Here is a 22,584-nt window from a genome sequence, read left to right on the forward strand (position 1 = left end):
GTTTAATATTCTTACATATCGTTCTCTTTTCATCCTTAATTTGTGTATGATAAATAAAATACTTTTACACTTTTGCTCAAGTTTCTGGCTTTTAATGCATTGAGAGTATACATGTCATTAGTGTTTTTTTAGTTTGTTGAGGGCCTCGAGGCTTTGATCACAACTTGACGCATGTACTTCCCATACAAAGAGCTGCAACCACAAATAAAAAAAAAAAAAAAAACACGACGATAACATGATTATTCGTGATACACAACATGCTCATCCATTTTTCTACTTTGTCTCCAATACGCATCATCCTCTTTACCAGATTAAGCATGCAATTGGAGATTACGCACTCTCAGCAAACAGTTTCATCCAACCAAGGAGGTTGATATAAAGGAAAGCAAGATAGGAAATAAAATACTTGATGCATACAACTTACAACTTGACATGGCCACCACTCACTAAATTTCTACTATGAAACCCTTTTCAAACCAGTACATTCGCATAGCATTCAGCTATTATGATAATCCAAATTAGTACAGCATAGGCAGATGAACAGTTACAACAGTTCCCAGACCATGACCTTAAAGTTACAAGTTAACATACATATGCTATTCACAAAACAGACAAAAACATTTTATACAAAACACTTAAACCATGACCCTTGTCCTGTTTTTCTTTCTTGACCCCTTCCAGAAACAAGTAGCAGAAACAAGTAGCAACTACAAATCAGTCTGCCAAGTGATTCTTTTTCGCAAAAGCTAATCACGGCTATCAGCCAGACATTCTAATACCAGCCTTTCTTTTTTTACTGCTTCACTGAAGTCTTTGTTTATGAGACATTTAATCCTGACATAAAAATTTGAGCAAGTTATCTGCGTTGGCTGCACATCTGACACACCGTTGCAGACCTGGAAGGATTCAGATAAGTGCACTGATCACAAGCCCAACTTCCTGGATCCTCAGCGCCTTTGCTTGATCCTCCAATCCGGAACAAGCTTTTTCCTCTCCCACTTTTTGTTTTGCTACTCCCTGCAACACATTTTGAGCTTGTTGTCTTGCTAGAGGCTCCTATGGAATTAACATCTGATAGACCATTCTCCAATGCTCTGACCAAGTTTTCGAAGTAATTTCGCTTGACACTGTTGTGGCATTCAATAGCATGTTAAGTGATGTATCAACAAAATTTTCCCAGAAAATTATTTTGTAACAAGAATGAAAAAAAACAAGGTACTGCAATATATTAATACAGCTTCTCTTCAGAGCCTAGCTTCAATTGGTGCATATTGACAAGTGGGCAACTGACTACGTTTTCATAATGTTAACCAGGTACAGCTGTATGCTTTATAGTTTACATAGCTTGCGCAGTACATGCTGACTCACATATCCTTTTTCAAACAACTAAAAAGAAAGTCAAGTACAATATACTGCAAACTCAGATTGTTTCTCTGACAACAAAAAAGAAGCCAAGTACAAGATAATGCAAAAGGCAACTGATGCGGTATCATCAGGTAAACTTGCAAATATTCTGAACACAGACATGAAAACAGAACTCCAGATCCATATAGCTTAGATAGATGGTGGGATTACGATTCATTGGGTTTAAAACAAAACAACCTCAGAAATTTCAGTTCCTTGCATGGAAGAGGACCTCTCCCAGTTTTAAACTGCTAGGTCAATTACAAAATCTTTAGGATAACTTCTAAAAACTCTAGCACAAAGACTTCCCATATGTTCAAGTTCTACCTGCGGCCTGCGCACTCTTTTCCGTTTAAGTTTTTAACAAGACTCTTCATATAATTTCGTTGATTCATGGCCCATGTAGTAGTGCCTAGCTTAAAATCAAACGCTACTAAAGAAACCCCAAGAAGAGGCTAACAAAGTACCCAAACTAATTGCTTTTAATTGATGACAGTACACGTGTTCCAGCATCTACTAATTTGAAAACAAGCACTCTTTGTATATATCATAAATCAAACAAACTTTAACAATTCACTAGCCTACAAACCCTTTGCAGAATGAGCTCTGATGTTAAAACTCGCCCCCAAGAAACAGTCCAATATCTCAATTTACACAGTGCCAAATTTCCCCAAGAATATTCCACATATTGACAAGTTATAAGCTACTTGGTTTACAAAATCATTAACTTCTAGAGTTCACCTAGAGTTTCATACTCCCATAACATCCCATAGCAATTTTCGAAGTAAAACTTCAGATACAGAAGCTCAATGAAGAGGGACTAAACACCTACTAATTTTAAGCATGTATGTTGCTCAATAGAAAAAGACTATTAACTGACTGACAGCTTATTAATTCATAGGGTTAGCTTGATTTAGTGAGCGCACCCAGACTGGGACAACTCAGTAAATCTCCAGTCCACCCTACTAAATAGCCTTCCTTCAAACCCCCTCTCTGCCCATCAGTAAAGTGCATACAGCAATTTCTTTTGCACTTCATTTTGTTTCAATATAACAGAAAATAAATATCTTACACAATATATACCTAGTCAATCCAGCCAGTTTTGTACGAAAACCACTAAAATCTTCAGATGTACCATCACCGAGGTAATTCTGTAATTCCTTCTCTGCGCACTGATGGAGCCTTTCTAAATTAGCCTCAGCTTCACCTGTTCAACAAATGAAAACAGAAATAAATTACCAACCCAACAAAAATAAGTTCCTGCTAAATTACATGATAAACACCAGGGAAATTTATACCTTGCAAATACTCAAAGAACTGCCTCTTGGCAAGCTCGTGCTCTGGCAAGTAGAATCCATACGCATACGTCCATTTCAACACTCGCCTACATTCGACAATCTGCCAGCACAAAAATACCAAGGGAACTGTTAATCAATTCATGCACAATGTAAAATGGTCTAAAGTAAAGAATCAGAGATCTGCTGCTTCAAAGTGTAAGAGGTATATTCTTTAGCTTTCAATTCGTACTGTATCAACATGTAAGTGGGAAACATACCCTGTCCAAGTTGAATGGAACCACCACTTTCTTATATCTGAACATAAAATCCATCTGGCTTACAGAAATAACTTACAAGAGAAGACAGTTTCGGTGACTTGTTAATGCTAAACTGGGATTCATTCTTAACTTCTTTTAGGAAACATAAATGTTTAAAAAATGAGATATTAGATGAACTTCTAAAAGTATATAGGAGACCAAAAGTTTTAGGACAAAAATCGTTGAATAATTAGTAGTGTTTTCATAGCTTGGTTCACCAAATGTGCATTAGTATCTAAGTTCATTATTATGCAAAGATGATTAACCCGGTTAGTGCAATTTATGCTTTATTCTAGTGAGATCATCACTGCTCTCTTCGTGTTGATATATAGGAACATGTATGGATTACAAATGAGAATTGATATTTAATTATTGATTAAGATTTACTTTTTATTATTTCTTTATATTCGTTTTTACTTTTTGAGAAATCCTTAGCATAATCCTTAGTGTAGTAAATGTTATGCTATTAATTTCCTAAGTATATCTTTTAATGTTATTTTCATTATATACCACAGTTCTAATTACTCTTCTGTATATCTTGCTAATTTACACTACATCATGAAGACTAGGAACATAAGTGGTCTAAAAGCCACAGAAACTTGTTTGGAAACAAGTTGTGGACACTGAAAGTAGAGGGCACAGGAATTGCAAGAGTTAAGATTAAGAAATTTAGACATCACCGAGGCAATTCTGTAATTCCTTCTCTGCGCACTGATGGAGCCTTTCTAAATTAGCCTCAGCTTCACCTGTTCAACAAATGAAAACAGGAATAAATTACCAACCCAATAAACATAAGTTCCTGCTAAATTACATGATAAAAACCATGGAAATTTATACCTTGCAAACACTCAAAGAACTGCCTCTTGGCAAGCTCGTGCTCTGGCAAATAGAATCCATAATCATACGTCCATTTCAACACTCGCCTACATTCGATAGAAGTAACATAAAAGAGAAGACAGTTTCTGGACTGGTTAGTGCTAAACTGGGATTCATTCTTAACTTCTTGTAGGAAACATAAATGTTTAAAAATTGGGGAATTTGTATAAAACATCCCAAAATAATGAGTTAGTTTGTGAATGAGTCCCCTTTTGTTCAATAATCATAAATATGTCCTATAGTTAACTTAAACTGACGTATAACCCTCATACATGTATAATAATCTCATCAATATGAACATATGTACTAAAATGCCCCTAATATAATACAATACAATTTAAAAAAATCACTTGTTCCACCGAACATAAAATCATTGGGTCTCTATCAATTTTTGTTTCACCATATTTGACACAGGAATGTATGGTGGTTGGTTGGTTTTTTTATTACTATCAATGGGCTCTGGGATTTTTTAAATTTAAAGTTCAATGTTTAAAAACTTAACTTGGCCTCGCAATAATTGTTGCATTTTTCTTAGTGTACAAATAGGCGGGGGCAGACCATGTACTATCAATTCCTTAATTTTTATAATTTTACCATTGTAATTGAGTGTTGCATCAATTTAACGGGGGTGTAAAATGATTTTCAATTTTTAAAATTTTACCGATCAAAATTGATTGTTCCTGGTTGCATCAAGTTGAGCTAAGGTGAAATAAAATGATATTTCTTTTCCATTGTGATCACAAATCACTACCTAAGTGAAACCACCAAAGTTTAAAATTTATTGGATTGTATACATCTCCTAATTACCAAATGTTAATATTTATATTCTCCAAGTCATTTGTAGGGTTATTTATGTCATTTAAAAACATGCACTTGTGTAATTAACTATGGTTAATCTAAAATTATAGAAAAGTTCTAATATAGAATATATTTAAAAATATAATTATAAATGGGATATATTTATAAATGGACTTTTATAATGGGACATATTAGTAAAAAACCCTAAAAAATGAGATAATAGATGAACTTCTAAAAGTATATAGGAGATCAAAAGTTCTAGAAAAAAAGAGTTGAATAATTAGTAGTGTTTACATAGCTTGGTTCACCAAATGTGCACTAGTATCTAAGTTAATTTATGATGCAAAGATGAGTAAACCCGGTTAGTGTAATATATGCTTTATTCTAGTGAGATCATCACTACTCTCTTGTTGATATATAGGAACATGTATGGATTGCAAATGAATATTAATATTTGATTACTGATTAAGATTTACTTTTCATTACTTCTTTATATTCATCTATTTTACATTTTGAGAAATCCTTGGTGTAGTAAATTTATCTTTTGCTATTATCTTCGTTATATACCACAATTTCTAATTACACTTCTTTATATCTTGCTAATTCACACTATATCATGAAGACTAGGAACTTGTTTGTAAACAAGTTGTGGACACTGAAAGGAGAGGGCACGGGAATAGCAAGAGTTAAGATCAAGAAACTTAGACATACCTGTGACCATGCTTCCAACACAAACTTCAATTGTGACTCTGGTATCTTCTGCTTCTCACTAAGTTTTTTAAGCTGGAAAAAACAGAAAAACAAAACTTACAAAAAGCAGGGGGGAGAGTACTTATAGATCAATTTAAGTCCTTACGGGGATGTAGCAGCCCAAAAAACAATATGGCTAAATTGACGCTTACTCTACTTTTGGTGACAGAAACAAGATCACTCCATACACCAATTCAGTATAAAGAATACACTGTTCTTGTCAAGAGAGCTCAACAACTAAATGCATGCAATGATGTAGTTTAAGAGATTAATTTGACTGGATAAAGAATAATGTTTTAAAGATTTATAGCTGTGTACTTGTGCTTAAATTTTCTAATTTATCTTCATTATTATTTAAAAATTAGAAACTTCTGACCAACTCAAAAGTAGATGTAAATTACAAGCCAAATGATACTCCCTCCATTCCTAAACAACAGTCCCTCTGATTTTTGGCCCGCATGTGTTGTGCTGCAAAATAAACTATTCAAAATTAATATAAAAATCAAATTTCTATATCAAATAAAGTTTCCCATCAAATATTGATTTGATATAAACTTTTAACTTTAATTATGAGTATAATTATGTTTTCAAGCACCTCAATCAATGTGCTAAAAGATCAAAGCAGCTATTCTTTAGAAATGTAGGTTGTGGAACAAAAAAATCAAGTTAAATCTATCCACAATGGCTTCAAATTCTATTTTACATTTTGCTTGCAAATAAAAATGAGAGGTTATACAAATGATACAATCATAACTCTAGTCTAGGTCATATTATATCACAACTAAAAATAAAGTTTTGTTCATACATGCACAGTTTGCATTTTATGTAAATCTGCAAGGGCTTTCTGCCTCGACTGCCATTGAAAAGGTTAAAATGTCAGATTACTTGTAAGCAAATCATTTAAACATATTTACAACAGAAAAATATCCAAAAATAAACTAATATATTGATAACAAATAGCCATAGTCCATTTTCGATTACTGAAGTACAAAAAAACGAGAATTGGAATCTATTTGTATAAAATTCCTAACACAAGTATTCAAGTGTGCACTGAGCATATGTAATAAAATGAGTACTTATCTAAACTGCATTTAAAGAAAATAAATAAACATTAGCTACAGCTCAAAAGTTTTAATAATCTATGAATTGTCACTATTAAGTTCCACTACTCCCCATGGGGAAATAACACATACGAAACAACTAAAACCAGTACATTTGCATGTATTCATTATATATAATTATCCTTAATAATATATCATAGGCAGCTGGAGATTTACAACAGTTCACAGACCATGACCCCTTAAGTTATAACCGAACTAACAGACGCTATATATAAACAAAAAGGACAAATACAACATATGCATAAGCCTCAAACCATGCCCTTTATCCTGATTTTCTTTCTTCACCCCTTCCCAAACAAGTTGCAACTACAAATCAGACTGCCTAGCAAGGTTATCACGGCGCTAAGTCGACCCTCGAAGCCTGAGTACCTTCGTGAAGACTAGTCGACAAGTCATCCGACTAGTCGTAAAAAGTCGACAAAGTGTTCATTATACGTATAGTTACTAGATTTAATATATAATATATTTGAACACATTAATTTTATAATTTAGATCAAAAGTAATAGAATAATTAGTTCAAAATAAGCATGGTACATCACAATTATGGTTATGAAGCCCCCAAGTCGGGCTACGAGACTCTTGGGTGACCTTTACGTCAACTAGTCGACGACAAGTCAGGCTTGGAGACTCTTGGCGCCTGAGTACCTTCGTGTCGACTAGTCGCTGACTAGTCGTCGACTAGTCGTCTTCGTGATAACAATGCTGCCTAGTGATTCTTCTTCGCACAAGCTAATCACGACTGACTCACAAACTTTTTTATACTAGCCTTGCCTTTTACTGCTTCTCTGAATTCTTTGTTATGCTAGTGGATACAGGTTTTAGAAGAGAAGTAATAACTATAAAATGGAATGAACAGAACCGGTCCTTTCTCAACTTAAATAATATAGCCAACTGAATGAACATTAGTGGACATCCAGGATAACAAATCGTAAATTACTCCTTAAAGATACTATGAACCATACCTATATTCTCCATTTCAAGGAAAATAACTTTCACAAAGATAATGGAACATTTCCTACTTCCAATAGGAGTTATCCCTAATATCTCCTAGTGGATACACCTTTTCTCTTGGTAACAAAAGATTGAAGATTCGAACCTCAGTAGAGGCAGGGTAACTGACCACTATCGGAATAAAGAGACTTGGATGACCTTTGATTTTTATAATGACTATACTATATAACAGGAGAAGTGGAGATATAAGTGACAAACTTGAACATACCGACTGGTTGGTAGCACACCGCTCGTAATAATGAGTGTATCGAGTTCTTAGCCATCTCCCTTCTCTTCTCAGATTCATCATACTGCGAAAAATATAATACGTAGGAAATTAATTTATATGCATATTCTCAGCAAGTACATGACATCAAAGCAACAAACCTTACCACTCCCTCTTGTTTTGCTGCTTCATAATGGTTACTTGCATAAAAGCCACCAGTTCTCTCCCCGTGATCAGACCAGACACCAAGACATAACCTGCCCATTAAATCGGTAAGACTATGAGATTGGCCGACTGTAAAATTAGTTATTTGTAGGAGAAAACAAAAACAAGCTAATTATTTTTGCCGCAGATCCAAGATGTGAAACTTCTATAAACACATTAAGATCATAAGAGAGCAGTGGACACTTCAACAGACCATCAAAGAAAAGTATGCAATACATCTAACAAAACTTGCCGCTTACCAGCAAAACTCAAATTTGCACGGTGGTGTGCAAGTCATGTGCATGCAACCTTGGTTTTTCTCAATTGGTCTCTTACATTTGGGACAAGGCTTCGAATTAGCAAGTATCCTGTATCATAATAATAGAACATCATCAATTGAAAAATCCAACTTCTTAAGCACTTCATCACAATAAAAGGAAACAGTTTCAGTACAAACAAATAAAACATAGATGACAGACTTTTATATAAACATAGATGCAGAGCTGTGGTGCACATGGCTTTTCTTTTTGAGTATATAGATATTATACCAGGAAAGAAATATAAACTAGCTCGCCTAGACTTGAGTGTGAGTGTCAATGTGTGTATGTGTGAGAGGGGGGGGGGGGAGAGAGGCATCCATAATAGTTTGTTAGTATCCTTTTACCAGTCAAGGAGGATTCTTTTCACAAAATGAATCCTACGGTTAGAAAGTTAGTATATAAATTATGTAGAAGGCCTACGCTTGAGAGAAGTGTCTTACGCCTAAGATACAACTGATGATGATCATGACCTGTGATAGTCAATGCAGAGAATGGGAAGTGCTGAAATAATTTCCTAAAAACTATCCAAAAGTAATAACTTTACCAATACATATTTTCAGATTCAGCTGTATTTTTTAATATCCATTTGGCCACAGTCTCGCAGTCCACTGGACGATGAGCTTCCTCCGTACACTGTAACAGTAATTTGAAATTATACCTTGTGACCCATTGTCAGCTAATAAATAAAAAGGAGAGTTTATAGTAGAGGAACTCGCATTCCAACAAAAGCTATATGAGCAAAGACATGACACGTCATGGCTGCCACTTCCAACATCAAATTCAACAGCACAATCACATCCTGGAGCAGGACACCACTTGAACTACACAAGAAAAGAAAATGAACGTTCAAACTGCTGCAGCGTAATTAATAACACCTATGCACGAGGTTCAGCCAAATGTCAAAATATCAAACATGGAAAAGTAAAGATTCTTTTTTTCAAAAGAGAGCTACAAAGAATTTCAAGACCACAAAAAAAACCCTCAATATGCAAAATATTTCAACAGTAACCCAAAATCCCAAACATATATTAAGAAAAGCAAAAATTGACTTGCGCATAAGTTATAGCTCCTGCACAAGCAGGACTCCACCAATACTTGATGCATACAACTTGACATGGCCACCAAGATCACTAAATTTCTACTATGAAACCCTTTTCAAACCAGTACATTCGCATAGCATTCCGCTATTATGATAATCCAAAATAGTACAACATAGGCAGATGAAGAGTTACAACAGTTCCCAGACCATGACCTTAAAGTTACAAGTTAACATACAGATGCTATTCACAAAACGGACAAAAACATTTTATACAAAAGACTTAAACCATGACCCTTGTCCTGTTTTTCTTTCTTGACCCCTTCCAGAAACAAGTAGCAACTACAAATCAGTCTGCCAAGTGATTCTTTTTCGCAAAAGCTAATCACGGATATCAGCCAGACATTCTTATACCAGCCTTTCTTTTTTTACTGCTTCACTGAAGTCTTTGTTTATGAGACATTTAATCCTGACGTAAAAATTTGAGCAAGTTATCTGCGTTGGCTGCATATCTGACACATCTGACTCCCTGCAACACATTTTGAGCTTGTAGTCTTCCTAGAGGCTCCTATAGAATTAACATCCGATAAACCATTCTCCAGTGCTCTGACCAAGTTTTCGAAGTAATTTCGCGTGACACTGTTGTGGCATTCAATAGCATGTTAAGTGATCTATCAACAAAATTTTCCCAGAAAATTATTTTGTAACAAGAATAAAAAAAAACAAGGTACTGCAATATATTAATAGCAGCTTCTCTTCAGAGCCTAGCTTCAATTGGTGCATATTGACAAGTGGGCAACTGACTACGTTTTCATAATGTTAACCAGGTACAGCTGTATGCTTTAGTGTTTACATAGCTTGCGCAATACATGCTCACTCACATATCCTTTTTCAAACAACTAAAAAGAAAGTCAAGTACAATATACTGCAAACTCAGATTGTTTCTCCGACAACAAAAAAGAAGCCAAGTACAAGATAATGCAAAAGGCAACTGATGCGGTATCATCAGGTAAACTTGCAAATATTCTGAACACAGACATGAAAACAGAACTCCAGATCCATATAGCTTAGATAGATGGTGGGATTACGATTCATTGGGTTTAAAACAAAACAACCTCAGAAATTTCAGTTCCTTGCATGGAAGAGGACCTCTCCCAGTTTTAAACTGCTAGGTCAATTACAAAATCTTTAGGATAACTTCTAAAAACTCTAGCACAAAGACTTCCCATATGTTCAAGTTCTACCTGCGGCCTGCGCACTCTTTTCCGTTTAAGTTTTTAACAAGACTTTTCATATAATTTCGTTGATTCATGGCCCATGTAGTAGTGCCTAGCTTAAAATCCAACCCTACTAAAGAAACCCCAAGAAGAGGCTAACAAAGTACCCAAACTAATTGCTTTTAACTGATGACAGTACACGTGTTCCAGCATCTACTAATTTGAAAACAAGCACTCTTTGTATATAACATAAATAAACAAACTTTAACAATTCACTAGCCTACAAACCCTTTGCAGAATGAGCTCTGATGTTAAAACTCGCCCCCAAGAAACAGTCCAATATCTCATTTTACACATTGCCAAATTTCCCCAAGAATATTCCACATATTGACAAGTTATAAGCTACTTGCAGACTGATCTTGGTTTACAAAATCATTAACTTCTAGAGTTCACCTAGAGTTTCATACTCCCATAACATCCCATAGCAATTTTCGAAGTAAATCTTCAGATACAGAAGCTCAATGAAGAGGGACTAAACACCTACTAAATTTAAGCATGTATGTTGCTCAATAGAAAAAGACTATTAACTGACTGACAACTTATTAATTCATAGGGTTAGCTTGATTTAGTGAGCGCACCCAGACTGGGACAACTCAGTAAATCTCCAGTCCACCCTACTAAATAGCCTTCCTTCAAACCCCCTCTCTGCCCATCAGTAAAGTGCATACAGCAATTTCTTTTGCATTTCATTTTGTTTCAATATAACAGCAAATAAATATCTTACACAATATATACCTAGTCAATCCAGCCAGTTTTGTACGAAAACCACGAAAATCTTCAGATGTACCATCACCGAGGTAATTCTGTAATTCCTTCTCTGCGCACTGATGGAGCCCTTCTAAATTAGCCTTAGCTTCACCTGTTCAACAAATGAAAAACAAGAATAAATTACCAACCCAATAAACATAAGTTCCTGCTAAATTACATGATAAACACCAGGGAAATTTTATACCTTGCAAATACTCAAAGAACTGCCTCTTGGCAAGCTCGTGCTCTGGCAAGTGTCAATTTGGTTTGAATTGACCTCCATCTGAGAGGTACTTTCATTATATAATAATATCAGATACATACAAGAGGTATACAAGGCTGAATATCAGAGATCACAATCACTAATATCTAGGCTAATTTCTAGTAATCAGGAGATATAATCATATATACAACCATGCTATTAATGACTACATATTTACAAGAGTGCATGATATATGCCATGATATTTGCTGTTATGATTTAAGCCTTAACATTATCATCCCCCCTCAAATTGATGCTTAATTGATGTTGGTTTGTCACGAAGCATCAATTTGCCAACAAGAAACTTATGACGTTGGTATGTCATAGCTTTAGTAAAAATATCAGCTACTTGAAGCGTAGTGGAAACATGAGGAAGAGATATCGTGTGAGTGTCAAAGGCTTCACGAATGGAATGACAATCCACCTCAATATGCTTTGTACGCTCATGATAAACTGGATTAGCAGCAATCTGAATCGCACTAGTGTTATCAGCATAAAGTGAAGCGGGTTTAGACTAGCTGAAGCCAAGTTCAGCTAGAAGGCCACGAAGCCAAATAATCTCTGAACAAGCAGCAGACATAGCACGATATTCAGATTTAGTAGAAGATTTTGAAACACGAGCTTGCTTTTTACTCTTCCAAGAAATCAAGGAGTTCCCAAGAAACATGCACCAACCTGTTACAGATCTTCGAGTGTTGGGGCAACCGGCCCAATCAGCATCACTATATGCAACAAGATGAAGAGGATTACCAGCTGAGAAGAATAATCCACGGCCAAGTGTCCCGCGAAGGTACCGAAGGATACGACGAACAGCAGCTAAATGCAAATGACGAGGCTTTTGCATGAATTGACCGACTCGCTGAATATCGAAAGAAATATCCGGACGTGTAATGGTCAAGTAGTTCAAGCTACCTACTAATTGACGATGTAGAGTAGAATCAGAAAGTAATTCACCTTCCTCTCTGCTGTATTTTGTGTTAACTTCTAATGGAGTATCTACAGGAGAGGCATCTTGGAGACCAGCTAACTTAAGCAAATCTTGAGTATATTTAATTTGACTCGGAAAAATACCAGAGGCATCGGTATCAATTTTCAGGCCCAAAAAAGAAGTTAGAGGACCAAGATCTTTCATGTGAAATGAGGCATGAAGATGTAATATGTCCCGGTAATAACAATGTCGTCAACATAAACAAGAAGAAGAACAATGCCAGCAGATGTCTTGCAAAGAAACAAGGATGGGTCATATTGACTTTGCTTAAATGAGAACTGAAGTAATGTGGTTCGAAATTTATCAAACCAAATTCAGGAAGATTGCTTCAATCCATAAATTGAGCGTTTTAACTTACACACGTACGAAAAAGATGACGATAAACCGGGAGGTAAAGTCATGTAAATCTCCTCTTTCAGATCAACGTAAAGAAAGTTTATACCCCATAAAAGCACATTTAACAGATTGAGCACAAAGTTTATGACGCTCATGAGGTGGTAGATGAACAAAGCAAACACATCCAAAAGTATGCATATCAAGATAGTCGGGATGCTTCTGATAAAGACGAAAATAAGGAGAATCCTAGTTCAATACTTGTGAGGGCAACCTATTAATCAAATAAACAGCGGTGCTTAAGGCTTCAACCCAAAATCTAGAAGGGATAAAAGATTCAAGTAATAATGTGCGAACAACATCTAATAAATGACGATTTTTACGCTCAGCAACCCCATTTTTTTTGCAGAGGCGTTTAGGGACAAGAACGTTGGGAAACAATTCCCTTTTGTTGTAGAAAATCATGAAATGCATGAGACATATATTCCCCACCCGAATCAGATCTTAGCACTTTAATTTTTCCAGAAAATTGATTGTCAATATATGATTCAAAGGTTTTAAACACAGTAAATACCTCAGATTTTGAACGAAGAAAATAAACCCAAGTATACTTACTGTAATCATCAATAAATGTGACAAAATAATTATAATGTGCATGAGATACGATTGGAGTAATACCCCACACATCACTATGAATGATATCAAAGCACTTTTCTGCACGACTACCATGAGAAGGAAAAGGCAGTGACTTGCTTTTACCTAATTTACAAGCTGAACAATCGAAGGAAAGATGCGAGGAAAGATTATTTTTATTGCCCAACAAAGATTATTTTTATTGCCCAACAATCTAGAATTTATTATATGAGAGAGAACAACATTATTCGGATGGCCTAAACGCTTATGCCATACTTTACCCTTGTGGTTTACATCAATACTAGCCAAGGAAACAACATTAGGAATAGAAAAATTCAAAGAAAATAAACTTCTAACTTTATGCCCCTTCGCTAGTATACTCCCCGATACCTGATCCTGCACAACAACCATCATGGGAAAATCGAACATTACAGTTATTATCAACCAATTGTCCTACTGATATAAGATTGGTAGATAGCTCAGAAGACACAAGAACATCTTTAATTGAAGAGTTAATATCCCCAATAGCATGAATGGGCAACTTACTACCATTAGCAACCTGAATGTCCCCTTCACAATTCTGAACATTGCTAAGGGTGTTACATGAATTTGTCATGTGATTGGATGCGCCAGAATCAACAAGCCATGATAAAGAGGGATAAGTGTGCTTACCTTGAAGCCCTAATGTTGAAAAAAGCTATAATGATCATTTGCTGAACCATTTCTGGAGTAACTGTTGGTTTACCGTCTGGTGTAGCAGCAACAACAGCCTGATTAGCAGTAGCAACGTGCTTAACTTGACGACGTTGAGGCCTGATCGGGCATTCCTTGATAATATGTCTGGCTTCTTACAGTATGTGCAAGATTTCTTTACACAATCAGCAGCGATATGTCCATATTCCCTACAGTTATAACATTGAACTTGTCTCAAGTCTCTTCATTTGTTTTGTTTATAATTTGTAACATAAGCTACAACAGTCTCATGAATCTTATATTGATTAAGTATAACTTGTGTGGCAAGACGTTGCTCTTCTCGTAATAATTCTCCAAAACAAACATCCAAGGAAGGAGGAGGATTATGATTCGTCAGATTTGAGCGGGCTGCCTCATACTCCGGACGCAATTTCATCAAAAACTGACCGCGTTTACTCGGTTCATGAACTTTTTGAACAGCAACCAACGATTCTTTCGATACTTCAGCATAGATTATGTCAACATATTTTGCCCATAAATTCAAAAATCCAGAAAAAAAATCCTGAACAGAAAGATCACCTTGAGAATACTTGGCAATCTCATATTCCAACTGAAAACGTTTGGCTAAATTGTCCTGATTATAAACCTTCTTTAAATACTCCCACATTTCTTTAGATGTCTTATATGGCCTCAAATTTGGAACGAGCGTTTGATCAACTGAACCCAATATCCAAGTCATGACTCTAGCATCTTTTACTAGCCATTTCGCCAAACTAGCAGCTTCAGTAGGAGCTGCATCGCTACCATCTCCCAAGTAGAGTAATTCTTACCTGTGAAATGTACACATATTCTCCAAGTTGCTATTCTACATGATATTCCAAAAAAACAAACTTAGAAAAATCCCCGAGGCCCAGATTTAGACTACAAAAATAATCTTAAAGTTCGGAATTCTAGCTCTGATACCATGTCAATTTGGATTGAATTGACCTCCATCTGAGAGGTACTTTCATTATATAATAATATCAGATACATACAAGAGGTATACAAGGCTGAATATCAGCGATTACAATCACTAATATCTAGGCGATTTTCTAGTAATCAGGAGATATAATCATATATACAACTATGCTTTTAATGACTATATCTTTACAGGAGTGCATGATATATGCCATGATATTTGTTGTTATGATTTAAGCCTTAACAATATTAGCAAGTAGAATCCATATGCATATGTCCATTTCAACACTCGCCTACATTCGACAATTTGCCAGCACAAAAATTTCAACGGAACTATTAATCTTCATGCACAATGTAAAATGATCTAAAGAATCATAGATCTGCTGCTTCAAAGTGTAAGAGGTATATTCTTTAACTTTCAATTCGTACTGTATCAACGTGCAAGTGGGAAAAATGCCCTGTGCAAGTTGAATGGAACCACCAGTTTTTGACATCTGAACATAAAATCCATCTGGCTTACAGAAATAACATACAAGAAAAGACAGTTTCGGTGACTTAATAATGCTAAAATGGGATTCATTCCTAACTTCTTGTAGGAAACATAAATGTTTAAAAAAGATGAGATATTAGATGAACTTCTTAAAGTAAATAGGAGATCAAAAGTTCTAGGACAAAAATAGTTGAATAATTAGTAGTGTTTACATAGCCTGGTTCACCAAATGTGCACTGGTATCTAAGTTCATTATGATGCAAAGATGATTAAACCCAGTTAATGTAATTTAAGCTTTATTCTAGTGAGATCATCACTACTCTCTTGTTGTTGATATATAGGAACATGTATGGATTACAAATGAGAATTGATATTTGATTACTGATTAAGATTAACATTTTATTTATTTCTTTATATTCGTCTATTTTACTTTTTGAGAAATCCTTAGCATAATCCTGTGTAGTAAATTTTCTGCTATTAATTTCCTAAGTATATCTTTTGATGTTATCTTTGTTACATACCACAATTTCTAATTACTCTTCTTTATATCTTGCTAATTCACACTACATCATGAAGACTAGGAACATAAGTGGTCTAAAAGCCACATAAACTTGTTTGTAAACAAGTTGTGGACACTGAAAGGAAAGGGCACAGGAATAGCAAGAGTTAAGATCAAGAAACTTAGACATACCTGTGACCATGCTTCCAATACAAACTTCAATTGTGACTCTGGTATCTTCTGCTTCTCACTAAGTTTTTCAAGCTGGAGAAAAACAAAACTTACAAGAAGCAGGGGGGCAAATTAAGTACTTATAGATCAATTGAAGTCAATACGGAGATGTAGCAGCCCAAAAAACAATATGGCTAAATTGACGCTTACTCTATTTTTGGCGACAGAAACAAGATCACTCCATACACCAATTCAGTATAAAGAATTCGCTGATCTCTTCAAGAAAGCTCAACAACTAAATGCATGCAATCATGTAGTTTAAGAGAGTTAATTTGACTGGATAAAGAATAATGTTTTAAAGATTTATAGTTGTGAACTAGTGCTTAATTTTCTAATTTATCTCCATTATCAGTTAAAAATTAGACACTTCTGACCAACTGGAAAGTAGATGTAAATTACATGCCAAAGGATACTCCCTCCATTCCTAAACAACAGTCCCTTTGATTTTTGGCACACGTGTTGTGGTGCAAAATACACATAGTCAAAATTAATATAAAATTCAAATTTTTTTAACAAATAAAGTTTCGCATCTAAATTTTGATTTGATATAAACTTTTAAATTTAATAATGAGTACAGTTATGTAACATGAACGTGCTAAAAGATCAAAATAGCTATTCTTTAGAGATGTAGGTTGTAATCATGAGTAACAATTCCACAATTTTGTGGAACAAAAAAATCAAGTTAAATCTATCCACAATAGCTTCAAATTCTATTTTGCATTTTGCTTGCAAATAAAAATGAGAGGTTACACAAATGATACAATCATCACTCTAGTCTAGGTCATATTATATCACAACTGAAAAATAAAGATTTGTTCTTACATGCACAGCTTGCATTTTATGTAAATCTGCAAGGGCTTTCTGCCTCGACTGCCATTGAAAAAGATAAAATGTCAGATTACTTGTAAGCAAATCATTTAAACAGATTTACAACAGAGAAATATCCAAAAATAAACTAATACATTGACACATAATTGTCTCCTATTTTTTAGCCAACGTCCATTTTCGGTTACTGAAGTACAAAAACACACGAGAATTGGAAACTATTTGAACAAAATTCCTAACACAGGTATTCAAGTTTACACTGAGCATATGTAATAAAATGAGTACTTACTTAAACTGCATTTAAGGAAAATAAATAAACAATAGCTACAGCTCAAAAGTTTTAATAATCTATGAATTGTCACCACTACTCCCCATAGGAAAAGAACACGTATGAAACAATTAAAACCAGTACTTTTGCATGTATTCATTATATATAAATATTCTTAATAATATATTATAGGCAGCTTGAGAGTTACAACAATTCACACACCATCACCCTTAAGTTATAACTGAACAAACAGATGCTATATATAAACAAAAAGGAAAAATACAACATATGCATAAGCCGCAAACCATGCCCTTTATCTTTCTTCACCCCTTCCCAAACAAGTTGCAACTACAAATCAGACTGCCTAGTGATTCTTCTTCGCACAAGCTAATCACGACTGACTCACAAACTTTTTTATACTAGCCTTGCCTTTTACTGCTTCTCTGAATTCTTTGTTATGCTAGTGGATACAGGTTTTAGAAGAGAAGTAATAACTATAAAATGGAATGAACAGAACTGGTCCTTTCTCAACTTAAATAATATAGCCAACTGAATGAACATTAGTGGACATCCAGGATAACAAATCGTAAATTACTCCTTAAAGATACTATGAACCATACCTATATTCTCCATTTCAAGGAAAATAACTTTCACAAAGATAATGGAACAGTTCCTACTTCCAATAAGAGTTATCCCTAATGCCTCCTAGTGGATACGCCTTTTCTCTTGGTAACAAAAGATAGAGGATTCGAACCTCAGTAGAGGCAGGTTAACTGACCACTATCGGAAAAAAGAGAGACTTGGATGACCTTTGATTTTTATAATGACTATACTATATTACAGGAGAAGTGGAGATATAAGTGACAAACTTGAACATACCGACTGGTTGGTTGCCCACCACTCGTAATAATGAGTGTATCTTTCTAAAGAGTTCTTAGTCATCTCCCTTCTCTTCTCAGATTCATCTTACTGCAAAAAATATAATACATAAGAAATTAATTTATATGCATATTCTCTGCAAGGCCATGAAATCAAAGCAACAAACCTTACCACTCCCTCTTGTTTTGCTGCTTCATAGCGGTTACATGCACAAAAGCCACCAGTTCTCTCCCCATGATCAGACCAGACACCAAGACATAACCTGCCCATCAAATCGGTAAGACTATGAGATTGGCCGACTGCTGAATGCAAAATCAGTTATTTGTAGGAGAAAATAAGAACAAGCTAATTATTATTGCCGTAGATCCAAGATGTTAAACTTCTATAAAGACATTAAGATCATAAGAAGGCAGTGGACACTTCAACAGACCACCAAAGAAAAGTATGCAATACATGTAATAAAACTTGCCGCTTACCAGCAAAACTCAAATTTGCACGGTGGTGTACAATTCATGTGCATGCAACCTTGGTTTTTCTCAATTGGTCTCTTACATTTGGGACAAGGCTTCGAATTAGCAAGTATCCTGTGTCATAATAATAGAACATCGTCAATTGAAAAATCCCACTTCTCAAGCACTTCATCACAACAAAAGGAAACAGTTTCAGTACAAACAAGTAAAACAAAGATGACAGACTTTCATATAAACATAGATGCAGAGCTGTGGTGCACATGGCTTTTCTTTTCGAGTATAAAGATATTATACCATGAAAGAAATATAAACTAGCTCGCGTAGACTTGAGTGTGAGTGTCAATGTGTGTGTGTGTGTGTGTATGCGAGAGAGGAGGGGGGGGGGAGAGAGGCATCCATAATAATTTGTTAGAATCGTTTTACCAGTCAAGGAGGATTCTTTTCACAAGATGAATCCTACGGTTAGAAAGTTAGTATATAGATGATGTAGAAGGCCTACACTTGAGAGAAGTGTCTTACGCCTAAGATATAACTGATGATGATCATGACCTGTGATAGTCAATGCAGAGAATAGGAAGTGCTGAAATAATTTCCTAAAGAACTATGCAAAAGTAATAACTTTACCAATTCATATTTTCAGATTCTGCTGTATTTTTCAATATCCATTTGGCCACAGTCTCGCAGTCCACTGGAAGATGAGCTTCCTCCCTACACTGTAACAGTAATTTGAAATTATACCTCGTGACCCATCTTCAGTTAATAAATAAAAAGGATAGTTCATATAAGAGGAACTCGCATTCCAACAAAAGCTATATGAGCAAAGACATGACACGTCATGGCTGCCACTTCCAACATCAAATTCAACAGCACAATCACATCCTGGAGCAGTGTAATTAAAACACCTATGCACGAGGTTCAGCCATATGCAAAATATTAAACATGGAAAAGTAAAGATTCATTTTTTCAAAAGAGAGCTACAGAGAATTTCAAGACCACAAAAAAACTCTCAATTTGCAAAAAATTCTTTCAACGGTAACACAAAATCCCAAACATATATAATAAAAGAAAAAAATTACTTGCGCATAAGTTATAGCTCCTGCACAAGCAGGACTCCACTAATTAAGCAGATACGCAAGAATAATTCACAGAGATGATGCTTAATGATGAAACACATTTGTTCTGGAAATCTTTAGAGTAATCACTTTAAAGTAAATAGCTACGGAAAAGACTATCAAAACTATTTATGTAATGATAAACAAGAGAATGAAACACATCCCAAACTCAACCTCACACATTGAGTACTTAACATGCATTAAAGGATAAAAAATGTAACAAATACATATGCCCTGAGGCTCAGAAAATCGTACCTTTCTGCTATCCTCAACATAAGATTGAAGAAGGTAACGATAATACCTCTCCTTATCTTCACGTGACACTAGTGTATTGATCATATCCCGACTCACAGCAGTACCACAAGATGGGTCTGGACACCTTAGTGTCAAGCATCCCGGGCCATCATTGATAGATGTGCTAATATATGCTGAAATGATCAACACAAACATATACATACGCAATCAGATTTTATAGTATTTACATGTGCCAACTTTAATGCAGACAAAAAAAATCAGGATAAAGACAGATGCTAGATACGACCTAATACAAGCAACAATATGACAAAAAATCAAAAGGTAGTAGGTGCAAATTGTCGAGACTAGTCGATTTTAGAGGGTCAAACAAGAGAGGTCAACTTGCAAACTGTCAACTAGTCGATCAACTTATAGAGCAGATGCAAAATCTGGTCAAAATTCAAACTGATGAAAACACGAATTTCTAAAATCCTACTCAACAGCAACAACACACAACATGCTAATCTCAGATTTTCTTTCTCTCTTTTATACTTATTCTCCGTTGAATAGAAACTTGTGTGAGTGTGAAAAGTGATAGAATATATATATATATATATATATCTGTGTAGAGTCTGTGTATATATGTATGATCAGCGTATATACAAATGAGTATATGGAAAGGAAAGACAGAGTTACTTATATATTTTGTAATGAATATACACATGGGAATGTTGGACTTTTGTTATGAGAAACCACATATATAAGATACATAGTTAGTAGTTATATATTACTTAATATACTATTAATAATTTATAGACTAGTCAATTTGCACCTCTATCGACTTGACTCGACTCGACTTACCGACATGAGAACCATGTGTAAATCAAATTGAACCAAAAGAACATAACATATTGCAAGCAGGGAAGAATTTGCCAACTTAGAGACAAACTGAAGAGTCATCAGTCGTTTCAACTTGTCTTGTATTAGCACAAACTCTGTGACCCTTACATACTAACAAAAGATCACCACAATTACTGAAAATTTGTGTAAATAAGATCTCCAAGATAACGTGAAGTTAAAACTACCTGCCCAACATGTACAACAATAAGGATGACCACAAGCAGAACTATTGATCTTATGAGTTGGATAGGAATCGAAACAGATCCCACATGTCAGCTGTCAAGGAAGTAAAGCAAAGAACAAGAATAAAAACAGGGAAACATGTCAACATATTAACTACTCTTTCTACTGAGTTTAGAAAGATAAATTACCAAAAAAAGCGAGAATAAAAAAGCGAAATTTCAGAAAAAACATGAAGAACATTTCGTTACCGTAAACAAATAATTACCCTTCAAAATAAATTCTCCGACGCAAAGCCTAAATCTCTTTTTTGATAGAATTTTAGCTGTACAGATAAATCGAGGATATTTCTCTTCATTCATAATAAAAATTAAACTTACACTGTTCTCTGTTCAATTCAATTTTGATTCTTCTAGAAAACGATAAGTATACAACAAATTAACCGAGCAAGTTGATAACTAACAACATATATCCACTACAATTCGAACTAACATTAACAACACATCAGACTAATCGATTCACATTCAGCAAGACAAATGAATACAAACATACATACACACAATATATATTAAAAATGAAAAATGTACTTATTATTTCACATAATGAAAACCTTGCTTATGATTTTAGAGATATGAAAACTTCACTTGCTGTTTTCGAGAAATGAAAACTTCACTTATCATATCCGAACCAGCTCACACCATATACCCACTACTATTTCAACTAACATTTCCGACAAATCGGGCAAACCGGTAAACATTTAGCAACACAACTACATACAAACATACACACAAAAAGTTTATTAAATTTTTTGAGATATGAGAAAGTTCAGAAGTACCTGGTGGCGATTGGCCGAGGAGCTATGATGATCGACATCGGTGCAATCGGAATCATCATCGTTATCGAAGACGTAATTATCAGTTTCTTGCTCATCCTCAGTAGTTGATGGTTTAAATTGAATAATGGCCCTAATTGTACTGAATAAGGCCTAAAATGTTAGTATTAAGTTGTATATACATGTGTGATCTGTGTGCATAAATGTGTGTTCATTTATGTGTTTTGTTGGGCCCCGTAACAGAGAAAGAAGTAAAGATATTAGATAGGATTAGAAGATAAGAGTTTTGAGATAAATAGCCCAATAAGGGCCCAATTGCAGGGGAAAAGGCCCAATTAGGGAGCCCTATAAATAGAGTATATTTGCGCCCTATAAATAGAGTATATTTGCCCTACCTGTAAAGGGTTGGAAAAATAGTATCAATAAAGAGTATTGTTCCTCATTTAAATATGATTC

At 34.9% G+C, this 22,584-nt stretch overlaps 2 pseudogenes; both read right to left on the reverse strand.

Moving 5' to 3' along the window:
- Positions 1-374: 374 nt before the first annotated feature.
- Positions 375-9,340, reverse strand: LOC141724813 (putative E3 ubiquitin-protein ligase ARI8; annotated as a pseudogene).
- Positions 9,317-22,352, reverse strand: LOC141659290 (putative E3 ubiquitin-protein ligase ARI8; annotated as a pseudogene).
- Positions 22,353-22,584: the final 232 nt, after the last annotated feature.

The sequence above is a fragment of the Apium graveolens genome, chromosome 1 (assembly GCF_009905375.1).
Source record: "Apium graveolens cultivar Ventura chromosome 1, ASM990537v1, whole genome shotgun sequence".
In the NCBI taxonomy this organism is placed as follows: domain Eukaryota; kingdom Viridiplantae; phylum Streptophyta; class Magnoliopsida; order Apiales; family Apiaceae; genus Apium; species Apium graveolens.